Below are 14,057 nucleotides of genomic sequence, written 5' to 3'. Positions count from 1 at the left end.
ATGGGTTGCCAACTGGCTCACAGACAGAACACACAAAGTGAAAGTAGCGGATTCCAAATCCGACATCAGACCAGTGACAAGTGGAGTACCACAGGGTTCAGTCCTGGGTCCTCTCCTGTTTGGTATCTACTTCTCTGAAGTGCAGGCCAACACAGAAGGTCTTTGGTTAACAAAGTTTGCAGATGACTGCAAACTAGGAGCCATAATCGAAACTCCTAACGATGTGGGCAAACTACAAAAGGGTCTCACTGACACAGCTACCTGGTGTCAAAGCCATAGCCTGAAGCTCAATGCCAAAAAGTGTATTGTCATCCCCTTTGGTAAAAACTCTGTACCCATGAACTACCACATAGCTGTTAGTCTACTTAATGCCAAAAATGTGATAAGAGACCTTGGGACACAGTTGGACAGTAGTCTCTCCTTTGATAATCACATCGCCACAGTGGTCAGGAAATCCTTCTACGTGGCTCATCTCATCACAAAAGGATTCTCATCCAGAAAAAGAGGTCATTGTTCCCCTCTACTCATCACTCATTAGACCCATTATAGAGTACAACACCCCTTTTGGTATGTACCTCACAAGACATCTACAACAACTGGAAAGACCACAGAAATACCTCACAAAGAGGATTACTGGCCTCAAACAGATGCCCTATGCAGACCATCTCAAAAAACTACAGCTTTACTCCATCGCATATCGCCTACTCAGGGGCGATCTCTGCCTAACATACAAAGCTATGTCAAACCCAGAGCTGTTGGACATGCTCCACTTAAAGAAATCCCAATCCCTCCGAGCTACATGCTCTAGGGACCTAAACCTTATCACCACAATAAACAGAACATGCTGGTGGGATAGATTCCTGTCCCAGAGACTTCCCATACTCTGGAAAAGACTACCTATCTATGTCAAACAGGGCTCCTCATTAGCACTCCAAGAAAAATCTTGATGATTGGATGGGAAATGGGAAATTCACCCCAGGGTGAAAGATCACTTCTGTGGCTCTGCTCGACGGGGGCACAGGAAAATAATTTTCTTAGGTGGCGAAAGCCAGGGTACATTTTTTGGCTAGGCTTGTATGGGCCCAACGGCCAATAGCCTAGCACCTACCTATGAACCTATGGTTGGTCAAGTGCTTTGTGAGCAACAATGACTTGATTATACTGAATCTGCCTGGGTAGCTCTAGCTATCCAAGATAATTTTTTACAGTGATGTGTTCGACAGGGCAGACCAGATGCAAATCTAGCTATGTTATTATAGCAGCTTGAGAGTTTATTAAGATCAGTTTTATTTTGGTTGGCAATAAAAGGAGAAGCATAGTAGAGTGTAGAGAGTAGATGGGAGCATGCAATGGACGTCCTAGCATATGGGGTAAGGAATGGCTTTATTCTATATATTGAGCCCAGTTTTCTGTTAATGGTTTTGATAGTTTTGTTGACGTGCACATCAAACTTAGATTGTTGTCTATAACAACTCCTAGCAGTTTTGTACATATTTTCAGGGTCAAGCGATTGGGTTTAGTATTGTTGATTCATGTGACCTAACTCCAGCAATGATTATGTGTATTATACCATGCATCCTATTTTTAAAAAAGTTCTGTATATGCTCCACATGCTTATACACAAGTAACAAAAAAAGAAAAAGACAAACTGCTTAATTACAAAAAAAACAGTAACACAGTAATAACTTATGAAAATATGCACTGTTCTGCTGACCACTTCAGCTTATATTCATAACCTTATGATAACCAAACATACCTCACTCGACCACCAAGACACAACACTACTTACGATACACTTAACTCTCCTAAACTGTGTGCCACTCAACCAAAGCCGCTAAGGCAAACCAGCATGCCCAACACACAAGTCATAGGTGACTTGATAGTGAGGCACACTGATGTCCCACTCACTAGGCGGAATAAGGGGAAAGTAACAGTCAGCTGCCTGTCAGGTGCCAGGATCCAGCACATAACACATGCAGTCAGGTCCCTCAACAACAGGTACAAATATGACTCTGTCATTGTACGTGTGGCGTGAATGACCTGAGACATACCTCCCTGGACTACATGAAGAGAGGCATGGAAGAGCTCTCGGATTATGCAGCCTAGGCAATTATGACCCTAGCCCTGAGCAGTATCCTATCATCACCCAGAATGATACCACAATACAAGCAGAAAATGACTGATTTCAATAGATGGCTAGGTTTCTGGTGTCATTCTAAGGGGATCCAGTATCTGTCTGCCTGGGATGACATCACTGACAGACCTCGATGCTTTGCCAGAGATGGCCTGCATCTGTCACCCCTGGGCTTCCAAATACTGGCCAAGCCTCTTGCCACCCCTATAGTGCCTTTTTTAGGCAGTGTTCCAAGATCAAATTACCACCATAACAGCTACAAACAAATGCAATCGGAGGGTCATGCTGCTCAATGCTAGAAGTCTAAATCTCAAAATGTACTCGCTCGAAGCACTCCTCAAAATGGAGAACATAGACATTTGTGCTGTAAAAGAGACCTGGTTTAAAGCAGCAGAAAGCACCCCTGCACTACCAGGCTATAACTCATTCCACACTTTTTGGCCCCAGAACTTGGACCTAAGCTCCAAAGAAGGTGGTGTTTCCAGACTGGTAGCCCAACATAACGTATCTGAGATACTTCAGGTGAAGCGAACATTGGGTAAGACAGCGATTCAGGTCGTAGCCTGCTACAGGTATCCAGCCATGTCCCAAGACTCACACTCCACATTCCTAAGCACCCTGGAGAATATTAGGGTCCAACCCAACGGTCTCATACTGGGCGACTTCAACCACCCCTCCACTAATTGGGAAAACTACTCATGTACCAATAAACTTGCCCATCGTTTCCTGGAATTCATTAATTCCAATGCCTTGGACCAGCTCGTTCTTGCCCCCACTAATATGGGTGACCATTGCACTACACCAATAGTCAACTCCTCCCTGATTAGATCCAACAACAAACAACTCACCTTGGAAATACACATCCCTCCCACCCACCATGCAAAGGTAACCACCATGAAAAACTTCTCCAAAGCTAACTTGGGGCTCCTAAAAAAGTACAGTTCTGTACACTTATTATAAATGTAGATGTTCTAGTGTATTCACTGTTGCAGTCATTACATTTGGGTAATCTGCTGGTAGGTTGCCCTCAGTTGGCCTGAATTCCAAAGGCTTGGGTCCTGCGTCAGTTGCTGTCTTCTCTTCCATGACGTCAGGTCATCAGGGGTATAAAACATGCAGCCGACATATACATATATATATATATATATATATATATATATATATACATATACACACACACACATATGCATCAATATAAACTTCACCTTCACCTACAAGCAAATATACCACATAGGTTGTAGAAGATTGAGAAGGAAAGATAAACTTCAGAATGACATGGGGATGGCGGGAGGGTAACCTGGACTGCAACAGTGAATACACTTGAACATCTACATTTATGGTAAGTGTACACAACTGTACTATGTTCTTCGTGTTTCACTGTTGCAGTCATTACATTTGGGTAGAATCCCAAAGCTATGGTTGGGAGGCTGGAGCTAAACAGCATTAGGTGAGGCTATAAGGCCCTGCAGCAATGCAGTGGTAAAGCCTGCCCTGGACTTAAGATTAGAGAGGCAAATGCTAATGCTTTGTAAAGGTGCGAACAGAACTCCAAGTAGCAGCCTCTAGAATGTCTTTGGTTGGTACTCCTCTGAGAAAGGCTGCTGAAGTAGCTGCAGCTCTGTTGGAATGAGACCTAATGCCCTTGGGCACAGATTTACCATGGTGTAAGTAGCAGAAATGGATGCAGTGGCTTAATCACTTTGAAATTGTCTGCTTTGAAATAGCCTTTCCTTCTGATCCTGCAGCATATGACAATAGTAACTGCTCAGTTTTTCTTAGACCTTTAGTCCTGCTCAAGTAGAATCTTAGCTGTCTGTGTACGTCCAAGGAATGCAGAATTCTCTCCCCCTTGTTCTGTGGATTTGGATAAAATGTTGACAGATGAATTGTTTGGTTAAGAGCCACACTGGAAACCACCTTAGGCATAAAAGTAGGACTTGTCCTCAGAGACACCCTGTCTGGATAAAATATGACAAAAGGCTCTACGGCCATGAGGGCCTGTAGCTCTGAAACTCTTCTTGCTGAAGTAATTGCTAATAGCAGAACTGTTTTCCATAAGAACTTTATATCAGCGGTAGCAGCTGGTTCAAATGGAAGCAGGGTGAGCTTTTCCAACACATAATTGAGGCCCCATGCAGGCAATGGTGATCTTCTAGGAGGTCGTAAATTTTTGGCTCCTCTAAGATACTGCTTTAGTAAAGGATGAGAAAAGATTGGTGGCTCTGTATTGTAATGAGCCGAAATGGAAGAGGCATGGATTTTGATTTATGAGAAAGAAAGGCCTTTGTCAAGCATCTCAATTAAGTATTGTAATATCTGAGGAATATTTGGTTCTGCTATACCAGTTCCTTGTGCCCGATTCCAAGCACAGAATCTCTTCCATTTGTCAGCATAAGATTTTCTAGTACTAGGCCTTCTGGCTTCCAAAATGACATCCATCCCAGCTTTACTGGTGTTGTTTGTATGAACTACATGATCAGCCATGCTGCCAGGTTCAGTGTCTGTAGTTGATTGTGCAGGATCTGATTGTTTTGCTGGGACAGTAGTTGAGGTCTTTGAGGTAAGGTCCAAGCTGGGTATTGAGACAAGTTCCTTGGGATTGGGTACCAATACTGGCGGGGGCCAGTCCGGGGCAATTAGTATCATCTTTGGTTTCTCTTGTCTGACTTTAAGGAGGACCTTGGGGAAAAGAGGCAGAGGAGGAAAGACGTAAACTGATAGGTTTTTCCAACTGAAGGATAGGGCGTCCACTTTCCATGCTTGTCTGTGATAAGTCCTTGTGTAGAATCTTTTCAATTGATAATTTTGAGAATAGGCAGATGGATCTATGTCTGGACTCCCTCATTTCACTGTTATCATTCTGAAGACCTGAGGATTTAGTTTCCACTCGTGAGAATCCATAAAGTTTCTGCTTAAATCGTCTGCCAGTGTATTTTGCTTTCTTGGCAGGAATTGAGCTTGAAGATGTATTTGGTAAGTCAATGCTGTGTCCCACAAAGTCATGGCTAGTCTGAAAAGGGGGTAGGAATGTGTGCCTCCCTGCTTGTTTATGTACCACATGACTGTAGTATTGTCCATCTTTATTAGTAGTTGTCCTGGATGAAGTAGATCCTTGAAGGCTGTCAGGGCATTCTGAACAGCTAGCATCTGTTTTTGACTGATATGTAGATGCATTTGGATTGCGGACCATGAGCCCTGTACACATCTTCCTGCCATGTGGGCCCCCCAGGTGTAATCTGATGCACCTGTTGTCAATGTTTGCCTGGCTGGGGGTACGGTGAATGGCTGCCTCTTGTTGTGGTGACAGGCCTTTACCCACCATAGAAACTCCTGTTGTAGGCAGGGAATGAGTGTAATTATTGTTTACAGGCTGTGGCAATGTTGAGTCCAAACACTTTTTGGAAACATTGTAGTTTCCTCATATGCAGTCTTGCATATGGAATTAGCAGAATGCAGGATGCCATGAAGCCCAAAGTCTGCAGAATTTTTCTTGCAGTTAACTGGGTGTTTGCTGCCAACCGTTTGAAATAAGTAGTCAGTTGCCTTTGTTTGTCTGGCGTGAGATAAGCCATCTGGGCAGTTGTATTTAAGCTTGCACCCAGGAATATTATCTCTTGAGAGGGTACAAGTTTTGATTTCTTTTCGTTTACTATGTACCCTAGGCATGTTAATAATCTTTTTACAAACACCAGATGCTGTAGTAGTATGTCCTTGTTCTCTGCTTGAATAAGGCAGTCGTCTAAGTAAGGATAAATTTGTATTCCTTTTTGTCTGCAAAATGCAATTACTGGTGCCAGGCATTTTGTGAAGACCCTGGGCGCAGTAGATAAGCCAAAGGGCAGTGCAGAGAATTGGTAGTGCATTGAGCCAGCTATGAATCTGAGGTATCTTCTGCATGATTGTCTGATTGGGACATGCAGGTAAGCCTCTTTTAGTCTAAAGTTACAAGCCAAACCTTCTTGCCCAGCATGGGCAGAAGCTGCTGCAAAGTCAACATTTTGAATTTTGGAATATCCAGGTATGTGTTTAGAATAGATAGGTCCAGTATTGGCCTCCAGGCTTTGTCCTTTCTGGGCACCAAGAAAAGTCTTGAGAAAAAACCTTGTCCCTGCTCCTGCTGTGGTACTTACTGAATGGAACCCATGTCCATGAGGGATGTAACTTCTTTTTGTGCCTCTGCCCATTGATTTTTTGGCAGGTCTGGCATACCGTTTGGCCTTGGCAGGGTGTGAAAGTGGAACCTGTAACCTTGTGACACTATGTGCAAGACCCATTTGTCCTGGGTGATTAGGTGCCAGTTTTGAGAAAAAAGTGCTAGTTTTCCCCCTAAAAGAGCTGCCAGTAGATAAGTGCTTGGCGCTGGCAGGGGGAAGTCATTGGGACTGCTTTCTGTATGGCTGTGACTTGTCTTCTCCGCTTTTAGAGGTAGAAGCATCCCATTGGTTAGGCCTGTATGAGCCTTGGGGCTGGGATCTGCCTCTAGGGCATTTGTATCTGCCTCTTTGTAGGCCAGTGTCTGCTAAATCTTGGTGGCTGTATCTGTAAGAAGTCCTTGACTGTCTGCATAGATTTGGCTTTGTCCTCCATTTTCTTCAACACCTCTTCTGCTTTAACACCAAACAAGGTATCATGGAGCATCTAGTAATTTTGCTTTAACATCATCAGGCACATTATGTTCCTTTAATCAAGCATGCCTCCTAATCACAGAACCCGTAACAGTGGCTCTGCAGGAGGCCTCCAAAGAATCAAAACCACATTGTAAAGTATGCTTTCCAACTTGTTCAGCTGCATGCAATAAATCCTGCATTTATTTATTTTCTGCAAATTCAGAACTTGTCGACATTTTCTGTTTAAGCAGTGACATTATGTATTGCTGATATTTAAGCATATGAAACTGACAATTTAAAGCCCTTATAGCCAAGGTAGCAGAAGTGTAAATCTTTTTACCCCATCTGTCCAGTGCCCTGGAATCTCTGTCAGAGGGGGTAGGGTTTTTTGAAGTGGAAGCCTTCACCCCCTTGGGACCCTGAGAGATAGTTTCTGGGTCAGCAGCAGGGTTTTTAAAAATAAATTTGTGGGAGTCTAGAACCCTGTAGTATCTGTCTGGCTTAACAGGAGCTGGAGGTAAGGAGTCTGGAGTCAGACTGGACTCCGAAAATACATAATCTACAATGTCTAGCACAGGTGGGATAGCAAGGGGCTTGTGCTGAGGCAGTAAAAGAAAGTCTCTGAGCCTTTCTTAGATTCTGAATAATCTTGGCTCTCCCAGTGGAAATGCTCCCTCATGGTATGCAGCGTTTCCCCAAAAGAATAATCCTCAGGTGGAGAAGCTGAGGGGATAGATTCTTCAGCATCAGAATCCTCATAAGGAGGAAGAGAGTATTGCTGACCAGAAGAGGAATCAGATGTAATGGAAACCTGATCTGAAGACTCGTATTCTATCTCTTGCCTAGGCCTCTTGTCAGGAGGGGGATGAGAACCCCTGATCAAAGTAATCAGGTCTTTGGCCATTTTGAGCATCTGTTTTTTAGGCATGGAAGCCTGCCCATGCGGCTGTTGTACTTGTTTCTTTGTCTTTAAAGCTGCTTTAGTTTTTGCCTATGATGCTGAAGTCGTTTTAACATACAATTGTGTAGGTCTGAAAATGCCCTCAGAAGCAGATGCCTGCTCAGCGGCTCAGGACCCATCTGAGGGAATGGTTTCCGAAGGTCCAATACCTTGAGTTTCTGTAAGCCTGGTTGACTCCACGTGGGAATCGGTATCAGCCTGTGGCTCTAAAGTAGTGGTCGTCAGGGGCTGCGAAAGTGCCTCACTGAGAACTGGCGAACCGGCGACTGGCCTAGAAGAAGCCTCATCGGTTTTGGACTTCGGATGCCTGTCCTTTTCTTTGCGTTTTTTTGTAAACTCCGGTAGTCGGCTGTTCCAACAGCATTATATAAATAAATCGACTGCCAAAGTAATGAAATGCAAAGTTGAACCGACGCTTAATAGTGCGTTGGTTAAATCTAGCACAAAACCGACAACTAGCAACGTCGTGGTCAGGGTCTAGGCAAGGAATACAGTAAGCATGAAAATCCTTATGAGGTATTTGCTTCCCACAAGAAATAATTATTAACTTTTTCTGACATCGGTCTGGAGCAAGAAAAAAAGTTTCCCCAGCGGGGTACTTAGCTTTTAATGAAGACTTTGGATCTGAAATTCGAACTCGAAAATCTCAGGAGTTGGCCGACTGGCACTTGCGAACTGCTTTTGCTTCGGGCACCGCGCAGCATGAAAGACTGACGAAAATGGCATCGGCTGCATCTTTTATACCCCTGGCGCACTGACGTCAGGGAGGAGGCGACAGCAACTGACGCCGGACCTAGACTTTGGAATTCAGGCCAACTGCGGGTAGCCTGCCAGCAGGATAACCCAATTGTAATGACTGCAACAGTGAAACATGATGAACATCAATTAAATATATGCAGATGTATTTAATTCCAAGCTCTCTGTATTAATGCACCGCCCCTAGTCTTCTATTATATTCCTGGCTTACAAAACGACGACTGAAATCCACTTTAACTAACTGATTCACTTTACAAAAGTGTCATATAAGAAATGGGACTAGGAAACAACTTGCATATCACAAGCGGAGGTTCGGTACTACCCAAGACTGCAATATTTACAAACAGTGCAACCCCAAAAGTGAATCCATTCACAAGGATACAATGTCCTGTTTTGTCAGCTAAAAGACAAACAATACACAACAGCTGTCAGATACGGACCTGATCTGTGTTGTGGAGGGGGGGGGTGCTAGGGACATGGAGTCGTCATATTTATCTTCTATTATTTGCATTTTGCTCACCAGGTGAGTTCCACTAACAAATAGCATATTTTAAGGGAATCATACAGATTAAGAAGTAGATAAAAACACCGGACACACAAACTCCCTTGCTCTGTCCAGAAAGTGCCGTTGGACCAGCTCCACTTATACCTCTCAACTAAAGAATGGGAGGGCATGGAAGGAATTCTGGCCAAAGACCGAAGGCAAATGCCCGGAATCTGTGAGAAATATTAAAAAGCACCGTTATAAACTTTAAAAAGGTGTTAGAATAACTGACTCTGCACTAGGACACATTTTCTGAAAATATGAAGTTTGAAAAATCAAATGCCACAAAAGGCATAACTTTTATGAAGACTAGCAAAAATAACTAGACATTCTAAGCAATTCTGGACAGCCGAGATACATGCCTACATTCATTTGAAACACCAAAATACAGCTTACCCAGTGAACTCCTTTGCAGCTCTGGCGATCTGAGCAACCCGTGAGTCCCCAAACAAATAAAGTGATCTAGTAGCAGGTAAAATCTCCATGTATTTGCAGAAAGAAAGGAAATACCTGCTGCTGGACCCTCTATTTATTTGGGGAAAACAAAAGAAAATAATGGTGGAGGTGGATGTGTGACGCAAGTGGTGGCTTGGATTGCAAGAATCCGATTGGCTGCCACCACTTGCTGTTACAGAACTTTTAAACCAGATTTTCTACAAGAACCTTAATGTGAACCTAATGTAAAAACATGCTGAATTGTAACTTTATAAGGTAATTTACACATTTAGTTACAGTTTCAGCGTGTTTTACATTAAGCTCAGTTACAAATCGGGAATACAGTTTCTCACGCTTGTGGAAGGCACTCAGGGGTAACAGCTTCCAATTAGTATCTTCTCATGGCGTGCTCTGTGTTAAGCACAGAGGCACCATGAGAAGGTACTCGGGGTTAATGAGTTAATACCAAACAGAGAGTCATGCTGTAAAGGTGCATCTAGCAATTTAGCTTTAACATGATCAGGCAAATTCTGTTTCTTTAACCAGGCATGCCTCCTAATCATAGAACCAGTAACTGCGGCTCTGCAGGAGGCCTCTAAGGAGTCAAAACCATATTGCAAAGTATGCTTTCCAACCTGTTCTGCTGCATGCAACAATTCCTGCAATTCTTTACTTTCTGCACATTCTGAAATCAATATCATTTTCTGTTTCAGCAATCTTATAACATGTTGTTGGTACTTAAGCATATGAAATGGACAGTTTAAGGACCTGATTGCCAAGGTTGCAGATGTATAAACTTTTTCCCCCCATCTGTCCAGTGCCCTTGAATCTCTGTCAGAGGGGGTAGGAATTTTTGCTGTTGGGACTTAACTCCCTTGGGACCCTGTGAAATGGTTTCAGGATCAGCAGCAGGGTTTCTAAATAAAAATTTATGGGAGTCAGGGACCCTGTAATATCTGTCAGGCTTACTGGGAGGCTTACTGGGAGTCAGAGGAAAGGAGTCAGGGGTTAAGCTCAACTCCGAAAACACATCATCCACAATGTCTAAAACAGGGGGATTGGTTAAAGGCCTGTGCTGAGGGAGAAGGAAATCCCTGAGCCTCTTTTTGATTCTAAGAAGTCTTCAATCTTACAGTGAAAATGCTCCCTCAAAGTATGCAAGGTTTCTCCAAATGAATAATCCTCAGGAGGAGATTTGGATCTGCATCAGAATCCTCATAGGGAGCTATAGATAATTCCCAATCAGAAGAGGAATCAGAAGAAATAGAAACCTGAACTGAAGATTCATAATCAGTGTCTTGCCTAGGCCTGTTATCTAGAGGGGGATGGGTACCCCTGATCAAGGTAATGAAGTCTTCAGCCATTTTGATCATCTGTTTTTTAGGCACAGAGGCCTGTGCACGTGGCTCATGCATAATTTTTTTTAGTTTTAGAAGTTGCTTTTGTCCTTGGTTTTGCAGCTGTCGGTTTGATATACAAATGTTGAGGTCTGAATACACTCTCAGAAGCCGATGTCTGCTCAGCGGCCCTGGACCCATCCGAGGGAGACACATCCGTCGGTCCAATACCTTGAGTATCTTGCGGCATGCTGGACTCTACGTGGGTGTCGGTAGAGGCCTGCGACTCGAAGGTAGCAGGTATCATGGGCTGCGAAAGCACCTCACTGAGCACCGGCGAACCGGCAACTGGCTTAGGAGAAGCTTAATCATCTGTTTTGGATCTCGACTGCCTTTCTCTGTCCTTTTCTTTGCATTTTGTACGTACTCCGGTAGTAGGACTGCTATCCGATGACATTTCTGGGTAGTTAAATCCATTTCCAAAATAATTAATAGTGTGCTGGTTAAATCTAGCACAAAACTGACAGCCAGGCACGTTGTGATCAGGGCCTAGGCAAGGAATACAGTATAAATAGAAATCCTTATGAGGTATTTACTTCCCACAAGTAATACAATTATTAACTTTTTCTGACATCGGTAAGGAGCAAGAAAAAAGTTTCCCCAATGGGGTACTTGGCTTTAGTGAAGACTTCGGTTCTGAAACTCGAACTCGAATATTTCAGTAGTCGGCAGACTGGCACTTGCGAAATGCTTCTGCTTCGGGCACCGCACGGCAAGAAAGACTAAAGAAAATGGCGTCAGCTGCATGTTTTATACCCATGATGACCTGACGTCATGGAAGAGAAGACAGCAACTGACGCAGGACCCAAGACTTTGGAATTCAGGCCGACTGAGGGCAACCTGCCAGCAGATTACCCAAATGTAATGACTGCAACAGTGAAACACGAAGAACATCAGAAGTGGCTAACTTCAACGCACCCATGCAAATGGAGAATAGTTGCATGACTGCCGAATCATATACCAATGCACTGTACGAACACATACACAAAATGCATGGATCTCGCCATACCCAATAGAACCAAGACGCTCTTCTCCAAAAAAAAAAAAAAAAAAGGAAGACAATTTGGTGGTCCCCTGCCATAAACAAACTCTACAACTGGAGGAGGAAACTGATGGGGAATAAGGTGAAGTCCCAAGACTGGAAAAACTCCCTTACCAGCCTCAACAAAAAGTTGAGATCCCTCATAAAATCCTCTAAAGCTAGCTATGAAAACAGGATTGCAGCAGATAGTGAAGACAACCACAAGGCCTTCTATAGTTATGTAAAGACTCTCCACGGCAATACCCAGATTTGCTCTGAGCTACTGCACAATGGTACCTCCTATACAGAGCCAACAGATATTGTCAATATACTGGCGGACAGATTCAGTGCCAACTTAACCCCTCACCCCCCCCCAATGGACCAATCACAATACCAGTAGATTGCCAGGCACCCAGTATTACTGCTTACACAGGTTAAAACAGCACTGTCCAAGGCCAAGAATTCAGCCTCTATGGGACCTAACAATATCCATGGCGGTGTTCTACATGGATTACAGAGTGAACTGGCACCTCACTGTGTGCCCTGTTCAACCCTGTCCCTACTGAATGGCGCACTGTTAAAGTCATCCCACTCCACAAAGGAAGAGAGATTAGAGACCCTGGGAACTATCGTCCAATTAGCCTGATGAGCCTGATATGCAAAGCTATGGAACGCATCATCATGGACCTAATAAACAAGGATATAAGGAATCTCCAAAATCTGGCTCCCACACAGTGTGGTTTTGTGAAGGGTAAATCATGCCTGTTCAACCTGGTCGACTTCTTTGAGTCAGTCACAAGAGATGTGGATGAAGGCAAGGTGGTTCATACAACCTACCTTGCTCTCGCCAAGGCCATTGATACCATTCCCCACTCAGGAATCATAGAAAAACTCACTGAGCTGGGCATCAACCCATATTATCACTAGATGGGTTGCAAACTGGCTCACAGATAGAACCCACAGTGTGAAAGTAGCTGACCAGCCACGAGTTGAGTCCCACAGGGTTCAGTCCTGGCTCCTCTCCTGTTTGGTATCTAATTCTCTGAAGTCCAAGCCAACACGAAGGGACTCTGGTGGACAAAGTTTGCAGACAATTGCAAGCTGGGAGCTATTATCAACTCCCCAAGTGATGCTGACATCCTACAGAAAGGCCTCACTGAGACCAACGACTGGTGTCAGAACCATGGCCTTAAGCTCAATGCCAAAATGCGTGTCGTCATCCCCTTTGGGGAAAACCCCGGTTCCCATGAATTACTATATCGATGGTAGTCCGCTGAACACAGAAGGCATTACAAGAGATGTAAGAACACAGGTTGACAGCAACCTCTCTTCTGACCACCACACTGCCACTGCAGTCAGAAAGTCCTTCTATGTGGCACATTTCATTACTACGGGTTTTGCATCCATGAAGAAAGAGGTCATTGTCTCTCTCTACTCTTCCCTCATTAGGCCAATCATAGAGTACAATGCCCTATTTGGCCTGTACCTCACTAGACCCCTGCAATAACTGGAGAGGCCACAAAAGTACCTCACAAAGAGGATCCTAGGCCTTAAACACTTGCCCTATATGGACAGACTGAAAAAACCTCCAACTATTCCCAGTCTCATATTGCCTACTTAGAGGCAATCTCTACTTGACTTACAAACCCATGTCTGACCCAGCTCCGTTAGAAATGCTAATCTAAAGACATCCCAATCCTTCTGTACCACATGCTCCAGAGACTTCTACCTCATTACCACAATCAACAAAACATGCTGGAGGGACAGGTTCATAATCCAGAGACTGCCCATGCTATGGAATAGACTCCCCATACATGTCAAACAGAGCCCCTCACTGGCCCTCTTCAAGAGAAATTTTGAGTGGATGGGAAATAGAAAATTCACCCTGGGTATCTCTCCAGTGGCTTTACTCGACAGAGGCAATGAGAACGAAGGTCAGCTGGCATGATGCCAGGGTAATCCTATGGGCTAGGCTTGTAAAGGCTCCAGGGCCATTAGGCTAGTACACACCAATTAACCTATAAGATATACAAGACATTACTACTTGCAATTATCTTTAAAATGAAACACAGTACAGAGCACAAACAAAACAAAACCACACAAGTTAACGAAACATGAAATTCATTCTACTAGTAGATTAAGATCCTCGGTGGTGTGTTTTAATGTCAGATAATGGCATATCCCCCAGCATTAAAGGTACTC

The 14,057-nt window shown here is 43.9% G+C and overlaps 1 protein-coding gene across 1 annotated transcript in view; it reads right to left on the bottom strand.

Moving 5' to 3' along the window:
- Positions 1-14,057, bottom strand: part of LOC122790617 (protein GPR107-like) — a 584,732-nt gene that overhangs the window by 101,731 nt on the left and 468,944 nt on the right. The window lies entirely within an intron of this gene.

The sequence above is a fragment of the Protopterus annectens genome, chromosome 16.part0, assembly GCF_019279795.1.
Source record: "Protopterus annectens isolate FY-2018-M chromosome 16.part0, PAN1.0, whole genome shotgun sequence".
Classification (NCBI taxonomy): domain Eukaryota; kingdom Metazoa; phylum Chordata; order Ceratodontiformes; family Protopteridae; genus Protopterus; species Protopterus annectens.
Note: the sequence above shows the minus strand (reverse complement) of the source record. Positions and strands in the feature narration are given on the sequence as shown.